Source organism: Leptinotarsa decemlineata, unplaced genomic scaffold (genome assembly GCF_025532065.1).
Source record: "Leptinotarsa decemlineata unplaced genomic scaffold, Ldec_3_MD MMD2_tig00026314_RagTag_RagTag, whole genome shotgun sequence".
NCBI lineage: Eukaryota > Metazoa > Arthropoda > Insecta > Coleoptera > Chrysomelidae > Leptinotarsa > Leptinotarsa decemlineata.
In genome coordinates this window covers 4,127,313-4,143,603 of record NW_027412684.1, presented here as the reverse complement: position 1 = coordinate 4,143,603, position 16,291 = coordinate 4,127,313, and the positions used below count along the sequence as shown (strand labels likewise).

Here is a 16,291-nt window from a genome sequence, read left to right as displayed (position 1 = left end):
CTGAAGATATTCCTGAATTTGCTGTTAGCGACACAACTGCCGAAATCGATTTCCAGTCATACACTTGCAGGCCGGTTTTGGACCTGTTTTGCCAACAACAGCATATGCAGGAATAACTTCAGTGAAGAATCCTTTACTGATACTGACACATGTCTGATATAAGCCAACACCCTTCGTAGTATTAGCTAGGAAAGTAGTTGTTTTCTGAAAGATGTCAGTCCATCAACTTATAGTGTAGGTGAGTTAAAACTGGTCTGAACGAATTGTTCTTTCACTCACTTTATGTGATGTTACCAATCAATGGTAAGATTATAACACGAATGATATACGTTTTTTTATTGGTCTACTTAAGAAATACTGTCATTCAAATCTCCATATGAAGATATTTGGACAGAGACAACTCTGTTAGAGGTGATCAAATATGTTTGACAGACAAAAAGTATATACCTTGTGCCTGCCCCGTCGCGGACAAAATCAGGATTTAAGAGTTTGACAGAATTTCACTCTTTCAATCATCTGAAAGATGATTCTTCAAAGGAGCTAATTGGCTTTCTCGAAAAGCTGGATTTATTTTGTTGAGTTGGTATGAGTATAAGCCAAAATAAATTCACGCGGATTGTAGTGGAGAAAAAAATTTACCCTTCATTTCGGACCTACCTTTTACGTTTGACTCACTTATGAATATCCACATGATCAGAAAAACAAAGGAAAGAAATAAGATTCGTTTTCTGCAAAGAATACTGTCATCTCTCATTGGAAAGGAAACTGTAAAACGGCCACAGTCGATACAATTTGTTGTACAACCGACCACAAAATACTTGCATCATAAAACGGCTCAGCGACGATATAATCTAATGTGCAAACGATCGTACAATACGTTGCACTATGAATCGTACAGACAGATATAAAAACAGGCTTTCACTGCCGGACTCACAACTGAATAGAGCAAAATCACGTCGGCTTGTGACGTTGTACTTACTATCTTGAGAGATGAAATTCTGGCTGGGAGGCCGCAGTCGAAAGGAACCTGGAGTACCGACGTTTGCCACTGTGGTAGAGATCATCAGTGGTATATGCGTTGACTGCGAGGACGAAACAACGAAGTGTCAACAACGTCTGACTGACGAATATATTACCGATGATGTATGTCGCAGCAGCAGACGAAACGTCTGGTACCACAGATTCCATTTGACTACGGCCTACTTGTTCAAATTTATCCTCTTCAAACTGTTGAACATATCCCACGCAGACATGAAAAACTTCCGAGCACTCAGTTGTACAACTGGTTTTGTATTTTATTTATTATGGGATCAATAGCTGCCGTAATAGTCGCGTCATTTTCGGATTATACTAATAATTCATTGCCACATATGAATTCACTGAATGAAATGCGCACCAGAAAATCCATAGATCTTAAGAATTACCTTCAAAAGAACGACGAATAAATTGAAAATTCATTTATTCAGTACGACCCGCAGTGATGAAACAAAACACCGAAATAAAAGACTTTAATGTGTGTGAAAGGAAGACCAACTATTATATTAAGATATTTGGTTACTGAAAATTATTCTAGAGAATTTTATTTCAGAACAACAAAGCATTTTACATCTTTCAAAAAATGTGTACTATCGTCAATAAATTATATGATTAGATTTGGTCTGTCGAAAGATGGTGCCTGCCACCTCTGTTTGGAAGATGGTAGAACAACAGAGCACATACTTTATGCCTGCTTCATCAGAAACTTAATCAGGTTCATAGAGTTTGATAACGTTTTGTGTTTGACATCTGACTCAAAACAGCATTCATATAATATGGTGATCGGTTTCGTTCAGAAGCTGGATTTCTTTCATTGCGTTTCAATAGGTGTAAACTACAGAAACTACGTAGATTGCAATGGAGGATCCAATGACTCCATCAGTCACTTTGCACTAACCTAACCTAACTATCATGTTCATCATACTCAGGAAAACCCACATGATTAAGCAATCGAAATCAGTAAATCGGATTCAGCAACTTTGGAGAATGACTGCCACTCTTATCAGGCAGGCAACATCAGAGTGGGGAGGTGAGTAACTAGTAGTGAGCCTTGGTTTTCTTTACGGTACATACACAGTCGAGCTGAGACGATTACTATCAAGCTGAATACTCGCACATTAGACTAGCGTTTGCCCAAAATAGAGGGTACATGTTGGCGCTTCGAGCTTGGTCGCTCGTTGTTGACCATTTAACATTTAATTCAACTGCTACCGTTAATAAAAATATTTAAGATCCTTGGTTTATGGTGCTTTGTTGAACACTTTCAACAAATCTCCCTACTTCATCAATTTTGGATACAATTGCAGAGCTTTTATCGACCATGTCTTGGTGGCAGACTGCGACAGATGTGGTGGATACCAACTTAGCATGCACTAGCTGTTTCAGCTAGATCAGAGCTGAGTGATGAATCGGAGTAACAAATCAATTCTGCCATCCGGGATTCACTGTATACTTTTAGATAACACCATAAGATTGTAGAATGCTCGCGGTACAGGCTCACAGACAATGAATGGTTGAATACGAATATTTGCGATGTTCCAGAAAAATAATTCCATATATTATTAACAGACGAAAGAAACACGTTTCCGCCGAAAGGAATTGTTTCACAATTACGGTTCGTTCCGCTGAAGATAATATTTCATGTTCCTGTGAAAACAAAAGATTTCCTCTGCTCATGAATAATTAGTTTTTGTTGCAACAGTAAACAGGCAGGTACTCCAAATTTGCATAACAAAATAACATTCGGTTATTTCAGTTACAGAATAGACTCCGGGTAGATTATTCCAGTATAATTTGAGCGATACTTGATACTCCCAGCGACATTACTTGGAAATCCATTTACGTCATGCTGTACCTACCCATTGCAGAGATGGATTGCGGGACATGTAATAACAGAGACAATACATAACGCAGATGAATTCTTGGGAAGGTATCAGAATATATTCATTCATTTAGGTGCGTGCATTTAATTCAATATGGAATTATTACGTCGTTGGAGAAGAGCAAACATTCGCTGAAACACCACTCAACATATTAGATGGAATCTTTTCATGAAAATGAGCAGAATGATGAATAAATCCCCATCATTTATTATGAAAATGGAATTTGTGAAATTTTTTTATTTAGAAAAAACCGCATCAGCCGTAACTATAAGCGGCAAACATGTAGAATATAACGGGTGTCCCTGGACTTCCTCTTTTCCTCTCGGGAATGTATAGATGGGGTCAAAATATCACCAGTACTTCATATAACTTTTTTTTCCTAAAAGTCTTCGTAACCAAGTTACGGGCCCTCGAAGTTACAAAATGAAAAATGTTTTTCTTTGATAATTGGTAATTGACTGAACAAATGAATTCCGTCGATGAGCTTTCATGCAGGAGTCAGTTGTTTTGCTACAAAGTCAGGAACGGACTACCCCCGATGGTCCACACCCCAAAACTTTGAAATGACAGATATTTTTCAATATTTTTCAACAAAATAAGGTTACTTGGACAATTTTATGAATAAAAGTACTCGTGTGGAAAGTCGATCGGAGCAACGAGTCTTGATAAAAATGTAGTTCTACTCGACGACATCAAACCCGCTCGTCCACCATTATTTGAAATGAATAATTATCAAAGCAGAAATAATAATGATAACGTTAATTCAACAACATTTATAACAGGAATAATACGAAGTATGCTAAAATGAAGTCGTAAACAAAAAGTACAGTACCTATATGGAAGTTTAAGTCACAATTGTGATAGCAGATATTTTTTCAAAAGAAATATCAAGTTCTGTAGATTCGTGGTGTTTTTAAACTAACAAGCTACTCTACTATGAAATATCGAATTCATTCCATATTTTGTATGTACATAATACGTGTGGAATAATCACGTTTCGTGTTGATCAGTTATTTGAATCTCATGAAACTCAACATTCGAATGTTTCAAATTCTTCTTCACAGCTAAACTGTTGAGGAGTTTCACTGATAATTATAATTTTATGGGAGAAATTCTTTAACACGAATCTAAATTTAGCTGAAAAAACGCACATCGGAAAAAATATTTATTATACTAATAAAAAGCAAACCAATGAACTACAAAAACGGCTGCACATGATCAGGTGAAAAATATCCAGGGAATAATATTTCTTTCACAGATCTTGACAAAAAACCTTTTAGAAAGTTTTGATAAAAAATGAGAAACTGGAATGCGATTTTGTTTTGTTGAGTGGTGCGTTGTCATATGACTATCATTGTATTGTCAATATTCTATAGGATATTTTGAATTTTTTTGATATGGCCGAACAGTTTACATTCAATGAATATGCAGATATGCATTTATTTTATGGACGAGCATTTTGTAATGCTGCAGAAGCTCGTCGTCTGTATTCCGAGCATTTTCCCAATCGAACGGTACCGTCAAGAGAAACATTCGAGCACGTTGTTTTATTTCAATATTATTGTAGGTACAGTTTTGCCAAAACGAGGTGGTGAGGGCGCTCCTAGGACTGTACGTACCGTTGTATTGGAGGAAAATATTTTGGAAGCCGTCGCTGATGATCCTTCAATGAGCATCAGAAATCTATCAGAACAGTTCCATACATCCAAGTCCACTATTCATAGAATAATTAGGGAACAACTGCTCCACCCTTTTCACATCCAGAAGGTACATGCCATGACACCTCAAGATTTTCCAGCACGACTGGAATATGCCAATTGGTTCATGGATAGGCAAAGAGAGGATATGACTTTTATTAATCGAGTTTTATTCACTGATGAAGCAGGTTTCAGTAGAGATGGAGTTATCAACTCTCATAATCTCCATATATGGGCCGAAGAAAATCCCCATGGGATATTGCAAACCAAACACAAACGGAAATTCAACGTGAATGTTTGGGCTGGTATCATAGGAAACCATCTTATAGGACCATTCGTTCTACAGGACCGATTGAATGGAGAACGTTATTTGGAGTTCATTCAGAACGATTTGAATGGACTTTTGGAACATGTTCCATTGCAAACCCGAAGAGATATGTGGTTTATGCATGATGGCGCTCCTCCTCATTTTAGTTTGATTGTGCGTGACCATCTGAACCATATTTTCCACAATAGATGGATTGGTAGAGGTGGGCCATATTCATGGCCATCGTGGTCTCCGGATTTAAATCCATTGGATTTCTTTCTGTGGGGGCATCTAAAAAGCCTTGTTTACGCTACACCTATTCACACAAGAGATGCATTGTTGAATAGAATAACATTACATTGTGAAGCCATACGAAACGACCCTGGAATGCTATTTCAAGTATAGAGAGGATGTCTTCGCAGACTAAGAAAATGTATAGAGAGAGAAGGTGGTCATATCGAGCAGTTTCTGTAGCGGATTTTTCATTTCTGTTTGCTCTTGAGGCTCTTGAGTTTCGTTAGTTAAACGTGTTTGCATTATAAAAATTCGTTATGAACATTTTACCTATCATTTCCATTTTCCTTAAAAACTAATATTTTCGAATAATGGTAGACATCTCAGGATAAATGTTGTTGAATTAACGTTATCATTATTGTTTCTGCTTTGATAATTATTCATTTCAAATAATGGTGGACGAGCGGGTTTGATGTCGTCGAGTGAAACTACATTTTTATCAAGACTCGTTGCTCCGATCGACTTTCCACACGAGTACTTTTATTCATAAAATTGTCCAAGTAACCTTAATTTGTTGAAAAATATTGAAAAATATCTATCATTTCAAAGTTTTGGGGTGTGGACCATCGGGGGTAGTCCGTTCCTGACTTTGTAGCAAAACAACTGACTCCTGCATGAAAGCTCATCGAAGGAATTCATTTGTTTAGTCAATTACCAAAATTTGGATGATTTTGAATATTCACTTGAAAAGTTATCAAAGAAAAACATTTTTCATTTTGTAACTTCGAGGGCCCGTTACTTGGTAACGAAGGATTTTAGGAAAAAAAGTTATATAAAGTACTGGTGATATTTTGACCCCATCTGTACATTCCCGTGAGGAAAAGAGGAAGTCCAGGGACACCGTGTATATAAATATGCAGTTGTTTACATTACTGTTCAAATAAAATGTTACGTTCTTTAAGAAATTCAATAATTTGTTCGTATTGGTATTTTGGAAAATTTCACTTAGGTCGGAGGGGATTTTATTGTACAGTTTCTCAATTGTGATTAACGGGCACTTTACCAGAACATGCCCAACCGTCACAGGCACTTTACACACATTTTGGTGGCGGTTTTTTTCCTCAGTAGATGTTCATGCGTAAGACGATTGTGGCCCTGTCGTGATCTGGTAATTATGACTTGATGGAACCGATTTGTTGCTTTGTTGTTCAAAGGATATAATGTAAATTTTACTATGGGAAAAGACTTTGAGATCTGTTGGCAATGCATTCATACTGAGAGTACATGCTGGATTTTCTAGAGCTTCTCTGGCAAGTTTATTGGCTATATGATTTCCAGTAAACCCATTATTTGAAGGAACCCATAGAAGGGTTACTGTCCTGGTATCTTATTGTTTCATCTCCTCTAGAATCATATTTACCAGTAAGTGATGGGTTTATATTTACAACAAGGAAATAAGGGAGTTGAGAGAGTCTGTCTATCAAAAATTCTTTCCCAGGTGCCGTTTTAATAAAGGAAAGAGCTTTATAGATGGCATACAGTTCTCCAGTGAGAACAGTGGCAGAGCTGTTTGAAAAAATCTGTTTAAAATCTGCATGCATGTAAAAAAATGTATAGGCGGTGTCGTTCATTACGAATGCACATTCTACACTACGAGTTGTTTTGGAGGCATCCGTGAAATATCTGGTGAGATATTATAGTTTGGTATTTACCTTGGATCAGCTTGTGGTTTTCGGTTGCTTTGCTCAAGGATAGTAGCTGGGTATTTATATTCGTTATGGGAATACTTCATGGTGAAGTTCTTTCGAAAGTTTGGATTGGATTTGTGAAAATTCTTGCATTTGTTTGAGGTTGAGGTAAAATAACTGGGGCAATAAAGGGTTGTCGAGATTGATGAATTTGTCCCCTTGCTGTGTATGATAGTGTCAGTTCATGTGTTTCAAATTTTAAAGGTAATTCTCCAAGTTCACAGAGTAAGGTATCAACTGAACTTGTAATAAATGCACCAGAGATGATTCTGAGTGCGTTGTTATGTATTGTATCCGGAGCATTGAGAGTGCTCGCGGAAGCAGACGAGTAGCATATGAAACCGTAGTTTGATTTTGACCTTATTAATGTTCTATATGAAGTCAATAATGTCCTACCATCTGCGCCCCACTGTTTGTTTGTTAAACATTTCAACAGGTTTGGCCTTTTTTGACACACTGTGATAAAATATATAATATAGGTTTTCCATGACAGTGACTGGTCAAATATCAATCCTAAATATTTTATTCAATTTGAGTATCGTAGTGTTTCATTTTTAAAAGTTACTGTTGGTGAATTTTGGATTTTATTCGGTCCTTTTTTTGGGAAGATGATATACTGAGTTTTATCGAAAAAAAATTGGAAACCGCTTTTTCTTGACCAGTCTTCTTACTTATTCAGTTTCCCTTGCAGAATTTTGAATATTTTGGATGTATGAGCAAAACCAAAAATTCCACAATTCGTCTTTTTGCTGTATCTTCTTTATTTGTAGAAATACTCAAGATCTCTGTACACTTTGCTACGAAAACTTAATTGCATTTTCAGAATATAATCGCAGAATTTGTATAAAGAGTAAGTTTCGAATACTTTATTAATTTTATGATCATCAAAAAATATATTTTCAAAGCCTTGGTAATCGAACGAATAAAAGCATTTTTTTTTACATACCATCACTTCAACATCCATCAGATATGTTAAAACAGAACCGCTGATATTTCAAGTGTTATTTTACCCAGGTTGTACCCATTTCAATGATTCGAGAAAAACTTTTATACATTCCAGCGGTCGAACTGTAAATGAATATTTCCTCATTAAAAAATTCTGAAGAAAGTTATATTTAAAAAGCCGATTATTGAAGTTTCGATGAAAAAAATATGAATTTAATAACTAGCGACTCGCCTCGGCTTCGCACGGGTACAATACTGGTACTGAATATAGATCTAAACGTGCGCGATCGCTACTAATCATAAAGTGCTACAGGGCAAAGCGCGGCCTTTGAAGCGCTATTCATAGGCACACGCCGCCATCCCCCCGGCCGGTACTGCCGCAACCGTTATGTCCCTGCATTTCAAATCTGTAATATCTTCGATAATATTGGTTTCAATTTGATACTCTGAAGAGCCACATTAATCTATATTCAATGCACAATGTATTTAAGGTATTCAATTGGGTAAGGAACAATGCTGTATTGCTCAAAATCGCTTCGTAAATAAGCCATTATGTCTCTAGGATGAAAAATGTTTATCGTGGTTCATCCCATATACCATGAGTTCCTTCCTCTTGAATTACTCTATCTATCAACCTGCATCAAAATCCGTTGCGTAGTTTTAAAGATCCAAGCATACATATGGACAGACAGCGGGAAGCGACTTATGAGAGTTGTCGTTTGTAGGGGGGCGACAGCTGGTTAACGAAAAAACAAAAATAGATTTTTATACGATATAGTGATGTATATCTCATCTTCTATCGAGCTCTTGAGAAAAACCTTTTTGCTAGAATTTGCGTTATGGTATTTCTTTTATTCAAAGATATCTATGAACGAATTATTTATTTTCCAGTCACCAAAGTCATTGAAATATTTATTTCAATTAGAAACGGATTCCCTTGGTTTGAAAACAGTTTCTTCATTGATAATTTGTAATCGACTTGGTCAGATATCCGCTGTTATTCGACATCGTTTGAGTGAACTGTGAATCACTGCGAGGTTATCAGTTATCACCCGAAGACGATTGTGGATACTAACAATCGAAACGTCGTGACATAACTTGGTTTGAAATCTTTTAATTTTTATTTTTATTTTTCATTTTTTGTTGATAATAATTTTTAATTTTCAGCTTTTATTAATATTTCAATTTTTTTTGGTTGTTGTTATGTTTTATGTTATTTCTTTGTAATTTTAGTTTTTTTGTTCAAATAAAATTGTTATTTTCGGTTAATCTTATTATTATTTTTCAAAAATGTTAAATCAATTTATATTATATTAGACAATGGAAGTCCGAACTGATGAAATACACTGCGAGGTAGGTTTGTCTTGAATTGATTTTTTTTAACTTAAGGAAGTTAGTTATTGGGTATTTTTTCATTCAAAATCAATTAAAGATCAAGTCAATTTTATCATCTAACTAGATTTTGATAACTAAGCAGTGTCCATTCGCTTACGCGAAATGAATTCTGTCCAGCAAATGTTCTGGATATCTATAGTCGATTACAATGCTAATTTTCCAGACTTCTTTCCTACATTCTCAAACATCTGATTTCTCACCGAGAAAGGAATATTGTTGATTGTAAAATGGAGGTTGACTTGAGAGTCTGCATTCTTTACCTACCTTCTTCGCCCGCGTAACAGTACGTTTGCATAGAGAAAGCTTATTCTGATGGAATTATGTGAGCCCATCAAAATCCCTATTGCCTCAAGAAGGTCCACCATATACAATCCATGGCTACGACTTTGTGAGTCACCCAATTTTACTAAAGTCAGCCAAGGAATGAGGTATTGTTTTTCACTGAATTGTGAATTCCGACGTTGTTTTTGTTTTCACTAGATTTTTACTATGTATGAAAAAGTTGCATCAAGAATTACTTTGAAATGACCCAACAAAACTTGCAGTGTATGTTTTACTGACAACCATCTAACGAGAAAAACTTTAAGAAAACCATCATTGAATCAGCAAACTCACCAAAAAAGGAAGTTTAAGTTTGATCTTCCTCGTGAAGGTGATCACTTGGTGATCGAAACACGTGTCGAGGTGTTGAAATAATGGTTTGAGGTTGGGAAAAAAACTCCAGTAATATTCATTACTACACCAAAAAGTTTCAAACAGTGCATTACAAGTACTAAAAAGCTAATGAATCTGGAAATGGATTGCGTCTGACGAGGAAAGTGGTTCGAATGATCATCATATAGTAGTAAATAACCATAATGAATATATTGACCACGATATGTACAAATAACAATATACGAGGTGTAATTTTAAATCCCAGGCAACTATAGAACAAAAATACTGTTTGTCAACGCGTGCTTCGCTAACGCTTCGTTAGCGAGACTAGCGTCGAGAAATGGTATTTTGTGCTGGTGTAAGAAAACAGTTTAATACTGAAATGTACAAATGAAATACAACAATATTCGGATTATTCATATCCACTATCGATTTAGTTAAGTTAATGGGTGGCCCACAAAGGGCCACCCATTAACCCATTAACCCAGAAATGAAAATAAATCTATGAAATCCTCAAAATTTGAAACCGTAATGGTGATGTCATTGACTTTGTAACCACATTTCATATTTTTTATATTATAATTTACTTCAGAGTTCATATTGTAGTACTCGGGTTTCGTTGATTTCATACACTCTACATTTGATCTTATTGAACTTCACCTACAGAGTTAATGCAATATATTCATCTTGTGAATGAAATAAACTTTTGATTTTATCTTTGCTTTCGTTATGAACATTAGGTTGAATAATTTATGGATTTTCAATTTCAAAGTTAAATGAAATCAAAGTTTGAATTTCTTCTTGACCAATCCTAAAGAATGAAATTTTCTCAGATCTGTAGGAATATTGACGTAAAAATAGTTTTGACATGGTTGTGGTTTCTCTGTACAGTACTTTGATCAATAATGATGCCAATATATTTCATTTGATTTATTTCTTTCAATACATTGGAATGATGAAAAGGTATAAAATGAGTTTTTTTCTGGATTGATAGGTCATTATTTGCTTTCGAACTATTTGAACATTTTTGACGTTATTTTCATGAATAATTTTCAGTTAAGACCAATCGTTCCAATAGCAAAGTATTGCTATATGATCAGATAATTATATTCTGAACCACAACAAGCTTAAAGGGGCGATTAATCTGAATGCTGGAAAGACAACGGCCAAGCGCTAATATCTGTGAAACTCCAGATCTCCTGAACGCGATTGATTCGGTTTGTTTTGTATTCTCATTATGCTGTTATTTTATGCAGAGTGGGTAATGATTGTTCATAACAAACAGTATCAATTGCTTCAGCTGAGTCAATGAATACACACAATGAAGGTTTACTTCCATCAATGTAATCGCACCTTGATCATACGTTTCCAAATTTCCTGAAAAACAAAATCGAGAAACGTATAAGGAAGATTCAGAATTTGCTTCAGACAAGATGACATAAGGGATTCTATAGACTTATTACAGTGAGCTACCATTCTAATGAACAGTCAGCCAGAAAAAGGCCTTAGGAGCAATCAGTCTTGTATGGTGTGTATCTGTATAATAGCTTGGGATGGAACATTTAATAGTACAATGACTTGCATGCAAACAGTGCAAAACACTTTAATAAAAATGATATTCAAGAAACACATGCAAGTGAGTCCTCTACATAGTGACATCAAATCAATAAACATCAGATCCTTATATATTTTCCAATGCCTCATATGGATTTATTCAAACATTGAAAAATATGAACAATGTAAATTCAAAGAAAGTAAATTCACTAAAGAAATACAACTACCATTGCTCACACTTACAGATTTGTTTTCTTTTTCGGTCCAAAACGCTACAATATGCTCCCCGCACCTCTGAAAAATTTCAACACTCTTCCCAAATTCAGAAATAAATTATACCTCGCTGAGAGTGCAACAGTGTTTAATAATATCTTTTAAATTTCCTAGTACAAAACTGACACAAATTTATCATACCACACGAAAATTCCAAGGAGTATTATTTATGAAATACCCGCTCTCAGTCCTTTCTTTGGTCCATAGCATTTACCTTCTCTCTCCAATATATTATATAACCTATAATATGAAAACTTTTTGTTTTGTTTTCTATAGTCGTAACGATTCATCCAAATTGAGAGAATAGGCACAATACAAGTATATTCTATGCTTAGGTGTAATTATTTAAATGAATTCAACTGAATATTCAACTAAATGTTGATTGAGTTGATTAATAATAAAGAAAGATAAATAATCTTGAACTGATCATGTTCTCGAGTGACCCCACCTATATATATATATATATATATATATATATATATATATATATATATATATATATATATATATATATATAGTAAGTCCCACAAAGACGACTTACCTTGAGTGGATTGCGACTGAATACTGGATTGCAATAACTATAATATATATATATATATATATATATATATATATATATATATATATATATATATATATATATTTTGTTATGATATGTTATGATAAGTTTTTTCATAAGATTATTGCAAAGTTAAAGATTTTCAAATTTTAATTAGTTAAAAGTTTACATTTATTTTAGTAGTTGAAAGTTTGTATTTATTTTGATAGTTCGATGTTAAAAGTTTTTCATATTATTATTAATTTGATGTTAAAAGTTCACATATTTCGTTAGTTCAGTGTTGAAAGTTTGTGAAAATCAAAGTTATTCTTAGATGTTTAATTTTATTAGAAAGCCAGATACTTTACCTTTATTCAAATTCTTATCTGTATAATTTTGAGTAATGTTCATGCCCAGATCAGGCAAAGTTGTGACTTATCAGTATTAGAGTATTTCAGATCATTTCCAAACAGCACAACTAACCAGAAACCATCAATCATCGGGATAAATACACTGAAAACAGTAAAGACATTAATACAACATAATAACATACAATAAAACAGATTTACACTACAAATTAATAACAAAAATTCAATTAACACTGACATTAGGAATTTATCTGAAAAATGATAAGAACACTCAGTACATGATTTGGATGCAACTAAAGAGTAGCCAATCAGATTGATAAATTGAAAAGGAGGTGTTAACTTCTGAAAAATGATGAATTTTGGATTCAAAATTAGAAAAATTGAAAACAAAATGTGATGAAATGTAATCAAAATTAATCATTATTAGTATTAGTGAAAATTGGGAAACAGAAATCGTAAATATAATATGTGTGAACAGTGAAAAGTGTCAAAATTGAAGAAATTTCAAAATTATTGTTATGAAAGGCAGTAGGCAGGAAAATTTTGTCTGGTTGCCAGGGGTGAATCAATAAAGAGGAGGAGAGAAGCTTTTGAACTGTCCAGACGCGAATTTTTTTTAAGAGCTGTTAGAAATTAAAAAAAAGGGAAAAGAAAGAGAAAAGGCCGTTTTGCATGTTCTTATCAATATAAATCCATCAATAGGAGCCAGAGTATAAATAATAATAACAAGAAAGGATACTTACTGGAGATTTTAGAGTGTCTGGAAGAATTCAAAATTCCAATCAAGAGAAAACCAATCCAGGGACGCTGTACCAGTTTTGAGGTATTACAATATTATTTATAATTCCCAATCCATAAGAAGAATACATTTTTTTGAAAATCTTGAACAATTCATAACCTCCAAATCGAATCAAAAGTTTTCCAGTCACAAGGAACTTCCAGTGTGAAAATCACAACTTCTGAACTTTTATTTATCAACGAACTTCATCATTTTATTTACATGAACTATTATTGGATTTAATATTAGGAAAATTTGAAAAATTCACTGACATTTAGCACAGATATTTTTAGAATCGTTTCCCACGCACGAACCACAGACATCTTAAGTTTTCAAGTAACTAATTTGCCGTTACACGTGAATTTAACTGTACGGAACACAATTCTAAGAATATTTTTGTTTCAAATTTAACATTTACTGTAACAATTCTTAGCATAAGGTATTTTGGCGCAGTTTTAGGGTAACTTAAGTTTGGTTTGACAAAACATTTACAAAAATTTCACATTCATTATATTTTTTTTTAACTTTGAGACAAAGTTTTATTTTCAAAAACACAGACTTACAAAATTTTTATTTATAACACCTTTCCAAGAACTCTACTCTGAGAAAGAGAGCTGCATGAGCTTCGATTGAGCTGAGCAACCTTGAAGAATAGAGGTAAGATTTAGAGGTAAGGACAGGTATCTGCCGGAGCACTAAGAATTTTGAAATCACAGAAAATTTTCAAATTATTTGAACTAACAGAATAACAATCAAGAATCAAATTAATTAAATTATACTCTTCTAATTTTATATATTTATAACAATTTATATATATATATATATATATATATATATATATATATATATATATATATATATATATAAATGAATTCATTTCACTTGTATCGAGTTCTCACTTCTAATAACCAGAACCCGTGCCTCTATGCAATATGCAATGACTTCAAATACACGAAAGTTATAAAATAAACCAGGAAAGTAAAATAAGGAAAAACAACAAAGTGGCCTTATATGACAAAAATAAAACACAACAAAAACTGAAGTTATCTTCATCCAAGTCTGAGAGGTTTCTGCTTCCACAAGAAGTTATGTAACATTTTGTGCGCCTCGAGGGACGGATATAATAAAGACGTGACGCGAAATACGGCGCGACCCGTTTATAGGAAAGAATGGGCCACGAAAAGTCCACAGGTTTGCGGCTTCGGCGTCCCCGAAGGGACGCCCTAATGCCTTCCCTACACACTTCCGAATAGAAGTAGTATATTATCATCAAGTCGCAACTTAGGCATGGAAATAACAACTTTTTTTCTGTTCTATTTGCATGCGGATTATTAGGAAACTAGATTTGAAAATTTATGAAATATGAAAGAATGATACAGACACATTTTGCTTCGTTTTTGCATTCTATTGAGTGCTGTTTTATTCATTCGTTTAGTGAAATCAATGATATAATCGATTACTGAATCGTTTTCAAGGCATATGAACCAATCAAATCAGCGAAGGTACCAACAAACCCAGTTCCAGCTGCCTTCCTTGGGCTTGGTAGCTGATTTTTAGGCTCCCTCTCCGGAATTGACAAATATCCATGGTCATTTTCCTAAACTATATACAGCTGATTGATCCCAAAGTTCAGATAAAATAAATATAGTTCAAAAAGACTAAAAAACACGCTTTTAAGGAACATCGAACTAAAAAGTTAAATATATTTTTTTAAATAAGATTAAAACGATAACAAACGGAAAATACTAGAATTATTGTGAAAAAAGCGTGGGCGCTTTGTGCCATATTTTTTGTATATCAAACACTCGTCGATTTTTTCATAATAATACTAGTATTTTTCGTTCGTTATGATTTTGAGCTTATTAAAAAAATATTTTTAACTTTTTAGTTCGATGTCCTTTAAAAGCGTGTTTTTTATATTTTTTTTTAACTATTTTTACTTACTTCATTCATTCATTCACTTGATTGCCTACCATCTAATTATGCTCAAGATCATGTCAATCTGTTAATACAAGTATTCCGAGGTGAACAGTGATAACATTGTCTGTTGTGAAAAAGTGGAAAGTATTGTTCACGGTATCAAAGCTGATGCGATACCTGCTGAAGAAAATGATTTGAAAATGTTTATGCTTCTTCTACAGCAGTAGCTGTTTCACTTTCCTGATCGATAGTTGCTTGGAAGAAAATATGAATACACTGATCCGTTATTTAATGAAAATCAATGATACTTTCTATAATAATAATGACAGAATTTTCACAATAAGTTTTATTCAGGACACATTCCTCTACACGGTAGCTTCATCCGTTGGATGAACTATTCTACGATGTTTTATAGGTAATCACAAAACTTGTTTAGATAAATGATTTATTCTAGCAAAACGAGTAGATTTTGAAAAACCAGTAAAAATATTATCATACCTCCAGGAAAATAGATAAGTTATAAATATGTTGATTATTGACATTCTACGAAAACAGTTTCGATAATGGTGGATGAATAACTTCTTGTTTTGAAGGAAATTTGAATATTTGCGTTAATTGATTTTTAGAGATTCCAGTAGTTGTTGTCCTTCATTTTCTGTACGTAATATGTGTAAGTCTATATTGAAATCGTGGTCGTTCTACAAAAGGGGAAAGCAGAGGTGAAGAAAACCATTTCAACCCATTCCACAGAAAATATAGGACAAAAATTGCTGAAAACTTTCCGTGTTTTTCTGCCACTTTTATTTGTAATTAATATTACTGCAGTTTCGACCTATGAGGACATTTTCAAACAATCACAATAAACTTTGTAATGTAGTGAAAAACATGAAATTGCAGTAACATTAGTTACAAATGGAAGTGATAAAAAACAGATAGTTTCATCTCTCAATTTTCATGATGAT

The 16,291-nt window shown here is 33.8% G+C and overlaps 1 protein-coding gene and 1 long non-coding RNA gene across 4 annotated transcripts in view; both read right to left on the bottom strand.

Annotated features, from left to right (window-relative positions):
• Positions 1 to 16,291, bottom strand: part of CARPB (Carbonic anhydrase-related protein B) — a 1,001,903-nt gene that overhangs the window by 546,299 nt on the left and 439,313 nt on the right. The window lies entirely within an intron of this gene.
• On the bottom strand, positions 12,726 to 14,209 carry LOC141485242 (uncharacterized). The gene is made up of 2 exons (XR_012467112.1): positions 13,375 to 14,209; positions 12,726 to 12,776 (listed from the first exon to the last, which is right to left on the bottom strand). It is a non-coding gene; the product is annotated as an uncharacterized lncRNA (long non-coding RNA).